Source organism: Delphinus delphis, chromosome 15, assembly GCF_949987515.2.
Source record: "Delphinus delphis chromosome 15, mDelDel1.2, whole genome shotgun sequence".
Taxonomy (NCBI): domain Eukaryota; kingdom Metazoa; phylum Chordata; class Mammalia; order Artiodactyla; family Delphinidae; genus Delphinus; species Delphinus delphis.
The window spans coordinates 37,872,516-37,887,220 of NC_082697.1; positions in this window are offsets into that span (position 1 = coordinate 37,872,516).

The window sequence follows — 14,705 nt, forward strand, 5'->3', positions numbered from 1 at the left end:
CAGAATTGCTCACTGAGAGCTAGGATTGTTGGGGTAATTTCCCCTGATTCACAGCCCTCATTTTTTGAGTTTTACACATGGAGGCATTTAATCACTGGATTTTCCAAGCTGTCCCTCCATGAGGCTGTGAGATCCCTCTATCCAAGGATGGAAGGACTAGGGGAAAGCTCCCATGCAGCGAGCAGAGGACACAGTGCCTGTGCGGGCAGTCATGTCAGCATGCTGGGTACTGTGTCCCAAGTCACAGGTAGAAACAGAGTTGGGCCAAGTGGCTGTAAGGCAAGGCATCAGTAGCATTAGTTATAATCTCCACCATAAATATTTGAAGATCAGTGTTCTAGGTAAAGGGCATCCCATGGAGGAGATGTATGATAGATTGAGGTATTCAGAATTGGGGTTTAGAGAGGTCCCTTGGACACCAGTGTGATAGTGGGTGTTTTGGAGAAATAGGAAGATAGGAGAGGGGAAGACCCATTAGGAAGATGTGATAATCCAAGTGAACAGTGGATCCGAGGGGCAAAGTCTAGAGGTGTGTTGCTTGAAGTGTAAAGATCTCGGTGGCTGATTTGACATTGGAGAGTGAAAGAAGAAAGCATCGCCTGATCCCCTGATTTTGCCTCAAGTTACTTGGTTGATAAAGGCCAGGAAGAACAGAAGGAAGAGAGAGGGTGATGGTGTAATGGGCTCAGTCTGAGCATCTTCAGTGTGACATGTCGGAGGGATGTCTAGGGGTAGATGGCTACTAGAGAGGTAGATAGAGGGGTCTGGAATCCAAGGGAGAGTTTCCACATTTTTAAAATGGTGGATCTGGGTTTCTGTGACTTAAGATCCTTTTCAAATTGAATAATCTAAAATCCTAACTCTAAATGACCTTTGCTTTTCATTATAGATTCAGCCGGTCTAGAAGTTAGGCCTGGAAAGAACACCCATCAAGATGGCTACTATCATTTCTCAAATGAAAATATTTTCCCTACATATTTCAACATACTTAGAGAATGTTTCAACCTGCTAAATTGAAAAAAAATATCAGCTTCATCTAGAGCCTATAAAGATAAATGCATCTTCCTCCAAATATGGGAGCCTGATACAAATGAAAAATATTTTACCACTGTTTAAATTTTGTTGATGGGTTCACAAATAGATGATTTAATTCTTCTGTTAACTTTGACAGTATAAGCCCTTCTTGAAGTTTAATATGTGCAAAAATTATGTGGGGATCTTACTAAAATTCAGGTTCTGATTTGGTGGGTCTGGGGTCGGTCCCGACATTCTGCTCCCAGGGCATACTTGTGCTTCTAGTTCATGGGTTTATGGGATATAAAAGAGGCAAAATGAGACATTCATGCAGTCAGATTTTGTTTGGATAAAAGCCCAATTGCTTGGTTTGGGGCAATTCATTTTGCTGAATCCACTTTCTCTTGCTGTGGAATGAGGCGATCATCACCACCTGCCTTGGACCTTTGTGGGTCAAACACTGAGCCCAGTGTACCTGGGAGGTCAGAGAGAAATTCACAGGAAATGATGAGGAGAAAGTGGATACATGAATGTATGGGACAGAGTAATAAAATTTGAGAAATAGAAGCAAGAAGAAGTAGGAACAGATGAGTGATGCATTGAAGAAAATGAGCCAAGCATGGAACCTTTTATTTATTTAAATTTGAAAGATACTTCTGAGTTTGTTTGTTTGTCTTTTTCCCTTGAAGGGGGAAAGAGAAAGGATGGAAGAATCAGAGAGGAAGAGAATGCTAACTGCCCAAGAAAGCCAATTCCTGACAGGCTGTCTCTTGATTTTCTGAAGGTAGTTTTCAGCAAATATTAATGTATATAAGATTCACCTGCTCTGTTTGTTAAAATGCAGATTCCTTAGCCTTATCCCAAGAGATTCTAAATCCAGCTCACTGGAGTGGTCTGGGGTCTATGCATTTTATTATTTTATTAATAAAAATATTCAATGTAAGGAATTAAAAAGCAAGTTGAGCAAATCTTCTAGAAAGTAGAATATTTTGAAAAATATTGAAGTATAGTTGATTTACAATGTCGTGTTAATGTTTTTTAATATCTTTATTGGAGTATAACAGCTTTACAATGTTGTGTTAGTTACCGCTTTATAACAAAGTGAATCAGCTATATGTATACATATATCCCCATATCCCCTCCCTCTTGCATCTCCTTCCCACCCTCCCTATCCCACCCCTCTAGGTGATCACAAAGCACAGAGCTGATCTCCCTGTGCTATGCAGCTTCTTCCCACTGGCTATCAATTTACCTTTGGTAGTGTATATATGTCAATGCTACTCTCTCACTTCGTCTCAGCTTACCCTTCCCTCCCCCGTGTCCTCAACTGCATTCTCTACATCTGTGTCTTTATTCCTGTCCTGCCCCTAGGTTCATCAGAACCATTTTTTTTTTAGATTCCATACATATGTGTTAGCATACGATATTTGTTTTTCTCTTTCTGACTTACTTCACTCTGTATGACAGACTTTAGGTCCATCCACCTCACCACAAATAATTTAATTTCATTTCCTTTTATGGCTGAGTAATATTCCATTGTATATACGTGCCACATCTTCTTTATCCATTCATCTGTTGATGGACAGTTAGGTTGCTTCCATGTCCTGGCTATTGTGAATAGTGCTGCAATGAACATTGTGGTACATGTCTCTTTTTGAATTATGGTTTTCTCAGGGTATATGCTCAATAGTGCGATTGCTGGGTCATGTGGTAGTCCTATTTTCAGTTTTTTTAAGGAACCTCCATACTGTTCTCCCTAGTGGCTGTATAAATTTACATTCCCACCAACAGTGCAAAAGGGTCCCCTTTTCTCCACACCCTCTCCAGCGTTTATCGTTTGTAGATTTTTTGATGGTGGCCATTCTGACTGGTGAGAGGTGATACCTCATTGTGGTTTTGATTTGCATTTCTCTAATGATTAGTGATGTTCAGCATCCTTTCATGTGTTTGTTGGCAATCTGTATGTCTTCTTTGGAGAAATGTCTGTTTAGGTCTTCTGCCCATTTTTGGATTGGATTGTTTGCTTTTATGATATTGACCTGCGTGAGCTGCTTGTATATTTTGGAGATTAGTCCTTTGGCAGTTGCTTCATTTGCAAATAGTTTCTCCCATGCTGAGGGTTGCCTTTTCATCTGTTTTAGGGTTTCCTTTGCTGTGCAAAAGCTTTTAAGTTTCATTAGGTCCAATTTGTTTATTTTTATTTCCATTACTCTAGGAGGTGGGTCAAAAAGGATATTGCTGTGACTTATGTCATAGAGTGTTCTGCCTGTATTTTCCTCTAAGAGTCTTATAGTGTCTGGCCTTACATTCAGGTCTTTAATCCATTTTGAGTTTATTTTTGTATATGGTATTAGGGAGTGTTCTAACTTCATTCTTTTACATGTAGCTGTCCAGTTTTCCCAGCACCACTTATTGAAGAGGCTATCTTTTCTCCATTGTTTATTCTTGCCTCCTTTATCAAAGATAAGGTGACCATATGTGTGTGGGTTTATCTCTGGGCTTTCTATCCTGTTCCATTGATCTATATTTCTGTTTTTGTGTCAGTACCATACTATCTTGATTGCAGTAGTTTTGTAGTATAGTCTGAAGTCAGGGAGCCTGATTCCTCCAGCTCCGTTTTTCTTTCTCAAGATTGCTTTTGCTATTCGGGGTCTTTTGTGTTTCCATACAAATTGTGAAATTTTTTGTTCTAGTTCTGTGGAAAATGCCATTGGTAGTTTGATAGGGATTGCATTGAATCTGTAGACTGCTTTGGGTAGTATAGTCATTTTCACAATGTTGATTCTTCCAATCCAAGAACATGGTATATCTCTCCATCTGTTTGTATCATCTTTAATTTCTGTCATCAGTGTCTTATAGTTTTCTGCAAACAGCTCTTTTGTCTCCTTAGGCAGGTTTATTCCTAGGTATTGTATTCTTTTTGTTGCAATGGTAAATGGGAGTGTTTCCTTTATTTCTCTTCAGATTTTCTGTTGTTAGTGTATAGGAATGCCAGAGATTTCTGTGCATTAATTTTGTATCCTGCTACTTTACCAAATTAATTGATTAGCTCTAGTGGTTTTCTGGTAGCATCTTTAGGATTCTCTATGTATATTATCATGTCATCTACAAACAGTGACAGTTTTACTTCTTTTCCAATTTGGATTCCTTTAATTTCTTTTTCTCCTCTGATTGCTTGGCTAAAACTTCCAAAACTATGTTGAATAATAGTGGTGAGAGTGGGCAACCTTGTCTACTAGTTCCTGATCTTAGAGGAAATGGTTTCAGTTTTTCACCATTGAGAACAATGTTGGCTGTGGGTTTGTCATCTATGGCCTTTATCATGTTGAGGTAGGTTCCCTCTATGTCTACTTTCTAGAGAGTTTTTTATCATAAATGCATGTTGAATTTTGTCAAAAGCTTTTTCTCCATCTACTGAGATTAGCATATAGTTTTTATCCTTCAGTTTGTTAATGTGGTGTATCACATTGATTTATTTGTGTATATTGAAGAATCCTTGAACTCCTGGGATAAACCCCACTTGATCATTGTGTATGATCCTTTTAATGTGTTGTTGGATTCTGTTTGCTAGTATTCTGTTGAGGATTTTTGCATCTATGTTCATCAGTGATATTGGCCTGTAGTTTTCTTTTTTTGTGACATGTTTTTCTGGTTTTGGTATCAGGGTGATGGTAGCCTCATAGAATGTGTTTGGGAGTGTTCCTCCCTCTGTATATTTTGGAAGAGTTTGAGAAGGATAGGTGTTAGCTCTTCTCTAAATGTTTGATAGAATTCACCTGTGAAGCCATCTGGTCCTGGGCTTTTGTTTGTTGGAAGATTTTTAATCTCAGTTTCAGTTTCAGTTCTTGTGATTGGTCTGTTCATATTTTCTCTTTCTTCTTGATTCAGTCTTGGAAGGTTATACTTTCCTAAGAATTTGTCCATTTCTTCCAGGTTGTCCATTTTATTGGCATGTGGTTGCTTGTAGTAGTCTCTCATGATCCTTTTTATTTCTGCAGTGTCAGTTGTTACTTTTCTGTTTTCATTTATAATTCTGTTGATTTGAGTCTTCTCCCTTTTTTTCTTGATGAGTCTAGCTAATGGTTTATCAATCTTGTTTATCTTTTCAAGAGCTAGCGTTTAGTTTTATTGACCTTTGCTATTGTTTCCTTCTTTTTTTTTTCATTTATTTCTGATCTGATCTTTATGATTTCTTTCTTTCTGCTAACTTTGGGGTTTTTTTCTTCTTCTTTCTCTAATTGCTTTAGGTGTAAGTTTAGGTTGTTTATTTGTGATTTTTCTTGTTTCTTGAGGTAGAATTGTATTGCTATGAACTTCCCTCTTAGAACTGCTTTTGCTGCATCGCATAGGTTTTAGGTCATCGTGTTTTCAGGTATTTTTTGATTTCCTCTTCGACTTCTTCTGTGATCTCTTGGTTATTTAGTAGCATATTGTTTAGCTTCCATCTGTTTGTATTTCTTATAGTTTTATTTTTCCTGTAATTGATATCTAGTCCCATAGAGTGTGGTAGGAAAGGATACTTGATATGATTTCAATTTTCTTAAATTTACCAAGGCTTGATTTATGACCCAAGATTTGATCTACCCTGGAGAATGCTTCATGAGCAATAACACCTTAAATATGTATTAATTTGGAACAACAGTTTAAGAAGCACTGCTAAGACCCCAGGAGAAAGAGAAGACATTGTAGAATATTTGAAAGCCAGTAAGATGTAGTAAAATCAGTGAAAAAACACTTTGAGAAGTATAAGTTTGAAAGCACTTCCAGCAAAGTATCTAGGCAGCATTAATGGATTTAAAAAAGGCATTTACAGACATTCAGAGCAGTGTCTTTCAAATATAATGTGCACATAGCCACCCAGTGATCCTGCTACAATGTAGATTTTGACTTAGAGTCTGTTGTGAGGCAGGAGACTCTGAATTTCTTTCAAGCTCCCAGGTGATACTGATGCTGCTGTCCTTTGGACCACATGATGCATAGCAGAGGGTTAGAGGATGGGATGAAAGAAGGCTCTAGAAGTCTGGCCATTTAAAATTGACATGGAGAAAATGAAGTAACACTACCTGAAATTTGCACTCATAATATGCAATAGATAAGGAAAATGTGTTTATTAATTTACCATGGAATAGTTGCTGAGAATGGCAAGAGACAGTGCTAAAGAGTGACTCAGTAATCAAAGTCAGTGCAGATGATTCTGGAGTGTAGACAGGGCAACATGTGTGTAGCCATGGCTGGGCAAGGGGAGGTGGGGGGGTGTAATCCTCTGAACCCTTATTTAATTTCCTGCTTAGGAAAGCAGGAGCCAATGGAAAAAGTTGATTTTCTCTAAGAGAGCATATTTACGAGATAGCAGCAAAGAAATGAAACCACGAGAGTTCAGTTTTCTTTCTTTATTGGTTGGTCCTTTGTGAGATGCTAACCAAATAAATACCCAGATGTGATGTAGGGGGAATGTAGAAGTGATGTAGAGGGGAGGAAGGTGAGTTAGTAAGAACAATGAAGCCATCAAGAAAGACAATCAATAATCAGAACTGAAGAAAAAAGTAGGAAGAAAATGGAAGGAAATAAAGTCAACACTAAATAAAGAGTTAAAGTACCTTGACTGTTTTGATGGTATCATCGGTGTCTGCATATGGCCAAACTCATCAAATTGTGGACATTGAATGAGTGCAGCCTTTTTGCATATCAATTGTACCTCAATAAAGATGTAAAAAAAGAATTAAAGAGCAAAGAGAAAATTGGGGTTATGGTGTCTAAGTGACTCATGTATCCACAAACGTGGATGACAAAACATTAGGAAGCACACTTCAGTTCACTGCATGCTGGAACACAAATGGGAAGTTTTGATCAAGAAGTTCATTAAGATTGTCAAAGTTGAAATGAAGAATTTAGAACAGAGACTAAAGAATTCCCAATTTATACCCAAGTAACCACAGCAAAATATTTCATGCATAGTATGAAAAGTCAATGTGGGGCTTGCTACTCAAAATATTTGAATTAAACATTGAAGATGCCCGGCTACTTAGAAAAGTAAACAGTTATTGCCGTTATGTCCTTTGTCATGTGTAAGAATCCTTTGCATGTTATCTGATGGATTTCTTTCAAATCCTTGTTCTGCATGCAGGAATATGCTCCTGTGAAAATATGAATAACAGAAGTCCCCCAAGCAAATTGTGCCCTTATATACATGCATATTTGTCTGAAAGTATTTTCTTACTCATCTATGCTGAAAACTTTTTAAATCTCATAAATAATGGATGTCAAAAGAAAAAAATACTATGTATTCAATCATAACTAACACAGCTTTGGACAAGAACTTTTATTTTTTAAATTTTTAATGTATTTTTTAATTGATATATAGTTGATACAGCAAAGTGATTCAATTATACATATATAATATATATGTATTTTTTTGGATTCTTTTTCATTATAGGTTACTACAAGATATTGAATATAGTTCTCTGTGCTATACAATAAATCCTTATTGTCTACTTTATATATAGTGGCATTCTGTCAGTGTAGACAAGAACTTTTAAATTAACATTTTAACTTAATATGTATAGGAAGTCATTAAAAAACACAGTAAACATAAAAATATTTTAAATAATGATAATTTCTGATAATGTCTTTCTAACCAAAATTTGAAAATATTTTTTCTCCACATTTCAAAAAACAAATAATCATTCATTTTTTATGTGTGCAGAATAACAAAATTCTGTCTTATTTTTTTTTGGTAAACTGTGATTTCTTTTTATTGTGGCAGTTATCATTAATTTCTCTTAATAAGTGTCATGTATTTTTCTTCCAGTTTTATTGAGATATAATTAACATACAGCGCTGTATGGTTTAAGGTACACAGCAAAATAATTTGACTTACATATTTCATGAAATGATGACTACACTAAGTTTTGTGATCACCTCACATAGATACAAAATAAAAGAAAAAAGCCCATTTTTTTTCTTGTGATGAGAATTCAAGATTTATTCTCTTAACAACCTTCATATATAACATACAGCAGTGTTCATTATATTAATCATGTTGTACATTACGTTCCTCATGCGTATTTATCTTATAACTGGAGTTGGTACCTTTTAACTTCCTTCATCAAATTCCCCCTCCTCCCACCCCTGCCTCTGGTAGACACAAATCTGATCATTTTTTCTAGGCATTTGTTTGTTTGCTTGTTTGAAGTATGACTGACCTACAACATTATGTCAGTTCTTGATGCACAACATAGTGGTTTGATATTTTTATACATTTCAAAATGATCCCCATGATAAGTCTAGTTACCATTTGTCACCATACAAAGATGTTACATTATTACTGACTGTATCCCCCATGCTGTACATTTCATTCCCATGACTCATTTATTTTGTAACTGGAAGTTTGTACCTCTTAATTTCCCTCATCTATTTCATTCATCTCACCACCCTCCTCCACTCTGGCAACCACCTGTTTGTTCTCTGTATCTAAGACTGTTTCTGTTTTGGTATGTTTGTTCATTTGTTTTGTTTTTTAGATGCCACATATAATTGAAACCATATGGTATTTGTCTTTCCCTGTCTGATTTATTTCACTTAGCATAATACCTTCTAGATCCATCCATGTTGTCCAAATGGCAAGATTTCATTCTCTTTTATGACTAACATTACACATCTTCTTTATCCATTCATCCATCAATGGGCACTTAGGTTGCTTCCATATCTTGGCTATTGTGAATAATGCTGCAGTGAATGTAGGGGTGCATATATCTTTTCAAATTAGTGTTTTTGTTTTCTTTGGAAAATACCCATAAGTGGAATTGCTGGATTACATCGTAGTTCTATTTTTAATTTTATGAGGAATCTTCATACTGTTTTCCTTAGTGGTTACACCAATTTATTTTCCCACCCAAAGTGCGCAAGGGTTCCCTTTTCTCCATATCCTTGACAACACTTGTTATTTGTTGTCTTTTTGATAATAGCAATTCTGACAGGTGTGAAGTGATATCTCACTGTGGTTTTGAGTGCTTTTCCCTGATGATTAATGATATTGAGCATCTTTTCATGTGTCTGTTTGCTGTCTGTACGTCTTCTTTGGAAAAATGTCTATTCAGGTCCTCTGCCCATTTTTTAATCAGGTTGTTTGTTTTTTTGATGCTGAGTTGTATGTTGGTATAGTTTGGATATTAACCAATCTCTTATTAATAAGTATCATGTATTTTAATCTGATACTTCCAGAAACTTTTGCTTGTTTGTTTGTTTTAAGACAGAACAATGATGGAAACTTTTGAGATTTATTTTGTTAATATATACTTCTGCAGAACGATGAAGTATGTTTAAGTGCTCCCAAGGTTGTGGAAAAACTGTTTGAACCTTTCATAAAATTAACTTGTATTGCTCCTGTGGAAAATTCCTCAGATTAATGTATATTTTCAAAATGTGCAATATATCTGAATTACAAATATCTCAATTTTACCCTCCTACTTTCTCATTTTGGTCTACTAGAAGTCAACATTGATATGAAATTAATAGTGTGTATACTCTAACAAGTTAAGAGGAAAAGGTTATCTGTTTTATCATTCTCATCTCATATGAATTTATTAAATACCTTCTTGTGGGTACTGCTGTGCCAGGTACTTGGCAAAATAAGTTAATTATTCATGGCCTGATCAGATCCTGTAATCAGCTGATAGAAATGTGTTCTGCAGCCTGAAAACAGGATGGGTTTGAAAACAGTTCTGACCTAAACATTGGATCAAACAGTGCTTGCCACTACTGCTTGGGCCCATTGATTCATTCATGAAACACTGGCAGCCTCCTTGAATCAACACTGTGTGAGGCTCTTGCATAACAAACAGTCCTGTGATGAGTTCATATTTTAATGGGATTAATTTATAAACAAATAGTTAGGCTTAAATACCTTAGGAACTATAATAAGTTATCTATAAAATGCTGAGAAAAGTCCATGAAACATAACTCCATCTGGCACAGTCCTTCTCAAAGCATAAGTCATTTGGGCTGAATCTTGAAATGTAAATAGAGAATTTGTCAGGGAAAAAAGGGGGAGGAAAAAACCTATGCAAATGCACAGAAGTCTAATAGGACATTCATTGTCGAGGCTTGAAGGGAAGAGCCAGTGTGGGTGCAGAATGGATGGGGGAGGGAAAGTAATACAACTAAGGTTATATGATAAATAAGGCTTAGATTAAAGAAGACATTTATGTTATGCCAGGTATATAAATGAAAGTTCTGAGTTGCAAACAACAGAATTCAAAATCCATGTCATGGAAACCCAGGGAGAAGAGACTTTCAAAAAGGTAGGAGTGGCAAAGTATGAGCGATTAAGTAGCATGAGGACTGAAATTAGACCACTGGATTTCAGTTACTAAAGCTCTGCTACAACAGTAAGAGAATATTCTGTAAGACAGTGATTTTCAAAGTGTGGTCCACAGATCAGTAACATCAACATCATTTAGAAATTTGTTAGAAATGCAGAATCTAGAGCCTGATCCACACTTACTGAATCAGAAACTCAAGGAAGAAGAGGACCCATCAGTCTGGGGATTCTGTTGCAAGCTGAAGTTTGAGAATCGCTGCTGGAGTGTGCCTAGGAAAGAAGGCTTTTTGCGGCTTGGAGGTAGAAAGAAGTAAGGGCAGAAAAATAAACTGCCTTTTTAGAAGTTTGTTGGAAAAAAAAGAGGGAAAAGAAAAAAGATGGTGTTTTTGGAGAGGAGGTAGGTAGGATTAAGGAAGCATAATAATCCATCATGTATTTCACTTATTAATAGCTTTTACTTTTCCCAATGACTTTTTTTATAAATTCACCAAAGTTTTAAGTTTTTAAATAGTCAAATCTTTTGAATGTTGTGATTACTTTCCATTGCAAACTTATTCACATATATTTCCATATTTTCTATTACCTTAACATGATTTTCTTTCTTCCATTTTACATTTTAAAAAATATGTCAGAGTTTATTTCAGCAAATACTGGGTTGAATGGCTCTCAGGTGATATGTTCTTCCCCCATAAGTCAGTTTCCTCAAGGTTGTTGATTGACTGTTGTATCCTTAACTCCGAGTTATGAATTTCTTCCTTTATCAGATATTAAGTTCTGACACACACATTTGATGAAGCAGCCCCCCACATTATGACTTCTTCTGAGCAGAAGCACCCCGGTATTACCTCCTGGTAATTTTAGGATCAGTTAAATCCTCAGATTGTCTTCAAATTAATTCTCTCAAGTCAGGTCTCCCTTATTCAATTCTTATATGTACATCAGTGGAGATGTGGATATAAATATAAAATATCCTAACCCAATTTCAAGCTAAGAATAGAGATCAACTCTAGATCAGTGATTCTCAGACTAAGTCCCAGCTCCCATCTGACTTCAAGGAGCCTGGGCCTCAGTGTCCTGTATTAGTTCTTCTGGTGGGTCTATTCCACACTGAAGTTTGAGAACCACTGCTCCAGATGCTTCCCGATTTTAATTTATCTTTTATTCTTATACACACCTGGAGTTGCAATAGTGAAGCTAGTATTCAAATCACTTAAGACCCAGACACACTCAAGCAGAGACAACCATATTTGCACAGAGAGGTAATTTTTGGACTAAGTTATCTGGAGAGGGCATCCATTCTTTACCTCCCACAGCAGTAGCTGCCCAGAGTATAATTCCAGTGTTTTTTCCAGTTTGAAATAATTAACATTCATGATCAGATCAACATTTTGGAGCAACTGGCTTACCGTTGTTCTGATGAATAGCTGTTGAAAGATGTATACCATTTGGACATGGTTCTGTATTTTATAAATCCTTTAAATTAAAATTGCTTTGGGCTTCCTTGGTGGCACAGTGGTTAAGAATCGCCTGCCAATGCAGGGGACACAGGTCCAGGAAGATCCCACATGCCGTGGAGCAACTAAGCCCGTGCGCCACAACTACCGAGCCTGCACTCTAGAGCCCACGTGCTGCAACTACTGAAGCCCGCGCACCTAGAACCTGTGCTCTGCAACAACAGAAGCCACCGGAATGAGAAGCCCACAAACTGCAACGAAGGGTAGTCCCCGCTCGCCACAACTAGAGAAAGCTCGTGTGCAACAACGAAGACCCAACGCAGTCAAAAAAAAAAAAAATTGCCTTAAAGATAAGATTGAGTTCTGGCCATATTGATATTCTAATGAGTAGCACTGTGCTTATCTCACACATATACACACACACACATATGTATATATACATATTTTAATTGAAGTATAGTCGATTTACAATGCTGTATTAGGATGTTCCTTAAACCTGTGTTCACCATGGATAGGTGCCAATATTTACGGTACAACATGTGGCGGATATATTTGATTTAAAATCATATTTTTATTCTTTGAAATAGATCAACATTCTCTTTATTTTCCATTAAAAATTATATTTCATGGGGGGAAATTATCTGCTATAGAAAGACACTGGATTTTCAGATTGGCTAACACCTTCAACTGTGTCTCAAATATAAGCCTTTTAGCAAAACTTCAACACATTTGACCAAATGTATTATTTTTTCTTTAGGTACTTTTAAACCAAATATATTTTGAAGCAAAATTAATTCATCTCTTTCTGATTTCTTTACAATAAACTAGTAAAATGACCATTTTAAAGAATTATTTAATGGCCGTGAAATCCTTTGAGAATTTTAATTTTTTTACGAGAAAGTTAAAAAGACCTTTGAACCAAAGACTGATAGTAAATAAAGCATTAAAGGCTGTAGTTTGGATCTTGGAGACCAAGGTATTGCTAACATATAAACACAGGGTGGGGACATGGGGGAGGAGCAGGGAAAACCCCTTCATCCAGCTTCCTGAGAACGCCTAAGTATTGTTTCATCTTTGTATAAAGTATCGACAGTAGATATTTTAAAACAGAGCTCTGCCCAGTCACAACATTAAGTTTCTTTTCTTATCTTTAGTTTTTCAAAGAAAGCATTTCTTCCTTTTCCCCACCTTTTTTTGGCTGAATTCCACAATAGGATCTTTTGAGAAGTCATACCTCTCCCCAGACCTCCTAGCCCTCCTACCTAAAGCCTAACCCACCACCAGGAGATAGACATAAAGGGGTGGGTCAGGTATCAGAAAAAATTACCCAAAAAGGGAAATCCAAAATCTGTGCATTCACATTATCATTGAGGAAGAAGATGCAAAAAGCAGAGAAATATTTTATGTTTCTAAGGTAGCACAGATTTCCAAAGTGTTTGCCCATAAACTTTGTCATTAGAGTGGCTCCAATAATGACTAGTGATGTGTGGTTCAACTAGTAGGACGTTTCAATGGAAATTGAAAGACTTCTAGTACCGGATCCATCATTCCATAGTGTTACACTTGGCAAATAGTATAACGAACTCTAAAGTCTACGATAATCACATTATTATATCAACTTGAAAATCCAATGTTCCTTCATCAATGGAGCCCTGTCATATGTCTATTTCCTCTTTGTAGGTATATCAGAAATGTATGCCTTGGTAATAGGGATGTTGTGTTGAAAGTATTGAACTAATGCATCAGGGACTTACACAATTCACTCCACATAAAATCATCTTATTAGTTCTGAATCACAAAATCAAAATTTTCCCCTATTAACAAATACTTCATGGGTTACTGGTACATTTTTAAACTAGCAATTTGCTATTATTTATAATTAAATTATACACACACACACACACACACACACACACACACACACACACACACACATATATATATATATATATATATATATATATATATCTGACATTTGTACTTCCCATATTATACTGATGAAATTCCTAGTACGTGCTGTGATGGATTTTGGAAAATACATTTCACTTGTTGGATTGAAATCCATCCTTGGAGCCCAAAGAGAACTCTGGCGTCTCCCAGGCTCACTGAGTGTCTGTGACATGTGAATAGTTCAATATACAGTGTGGTCATTTCCCTATTCTAAATGTCACCTTGTAAATAAAACTATTTAGTTGAAAAGGCCATTGAAAATACACATAACTCTCTGATAAGGTAGGGAAAACACTAAATAGCAAAAGGATATGGCCTACATAATAGAGTAAATGTCATGAGGTCAGTATTTAAAATACTCATTATTCTTGATGTACTACATTTCCAGGAAGCGTTTGGTGAACTAATATATTTCACTTCTTTTTTTGTTTTTTTGGTTTTTTTGGTAAGTATAAATAAAAGTTACTCTTTTTTTAATTAAAAAAAGTTACCAATGATGTGAACTCAAAGAGGGAGAAAGTTATGGGTAGAGTTTCAGCTTTCACTTTATAGAAGTTGTGACCTTTGCTTGAAATCAGGGTCAATTACCCAACTATCTAGTTTTCTCTACAGAAGCATCTTCACCCTTCTGCACCTAGTCAATTCCAAACTTGAAATACTTAAGCAACGCTGGTGCCATAACCCTGTGTTGCCATTAGTAAACAGAGGTGATACAGAGTTATTTCTCAGTAATGATAGGACTTTTGGTAATGAGAAAAAAAATAAGTAGACTAAAAAGGGTGTTTTTAAATTAAAATATCCCAGTTTGGGATATTTGTAGTCTACACACCTTCTGACAATCGTTTACTTTTGTGGGCATTTCTTGAACTTTTTTTGTAGGACAGGAGAAGGCTTCATGATTGTAGAAGATTTGATCCCTCCCTTCAAAATCTTCAAATTCTGTTCAAGCATAAATTAAGGATGTCCAC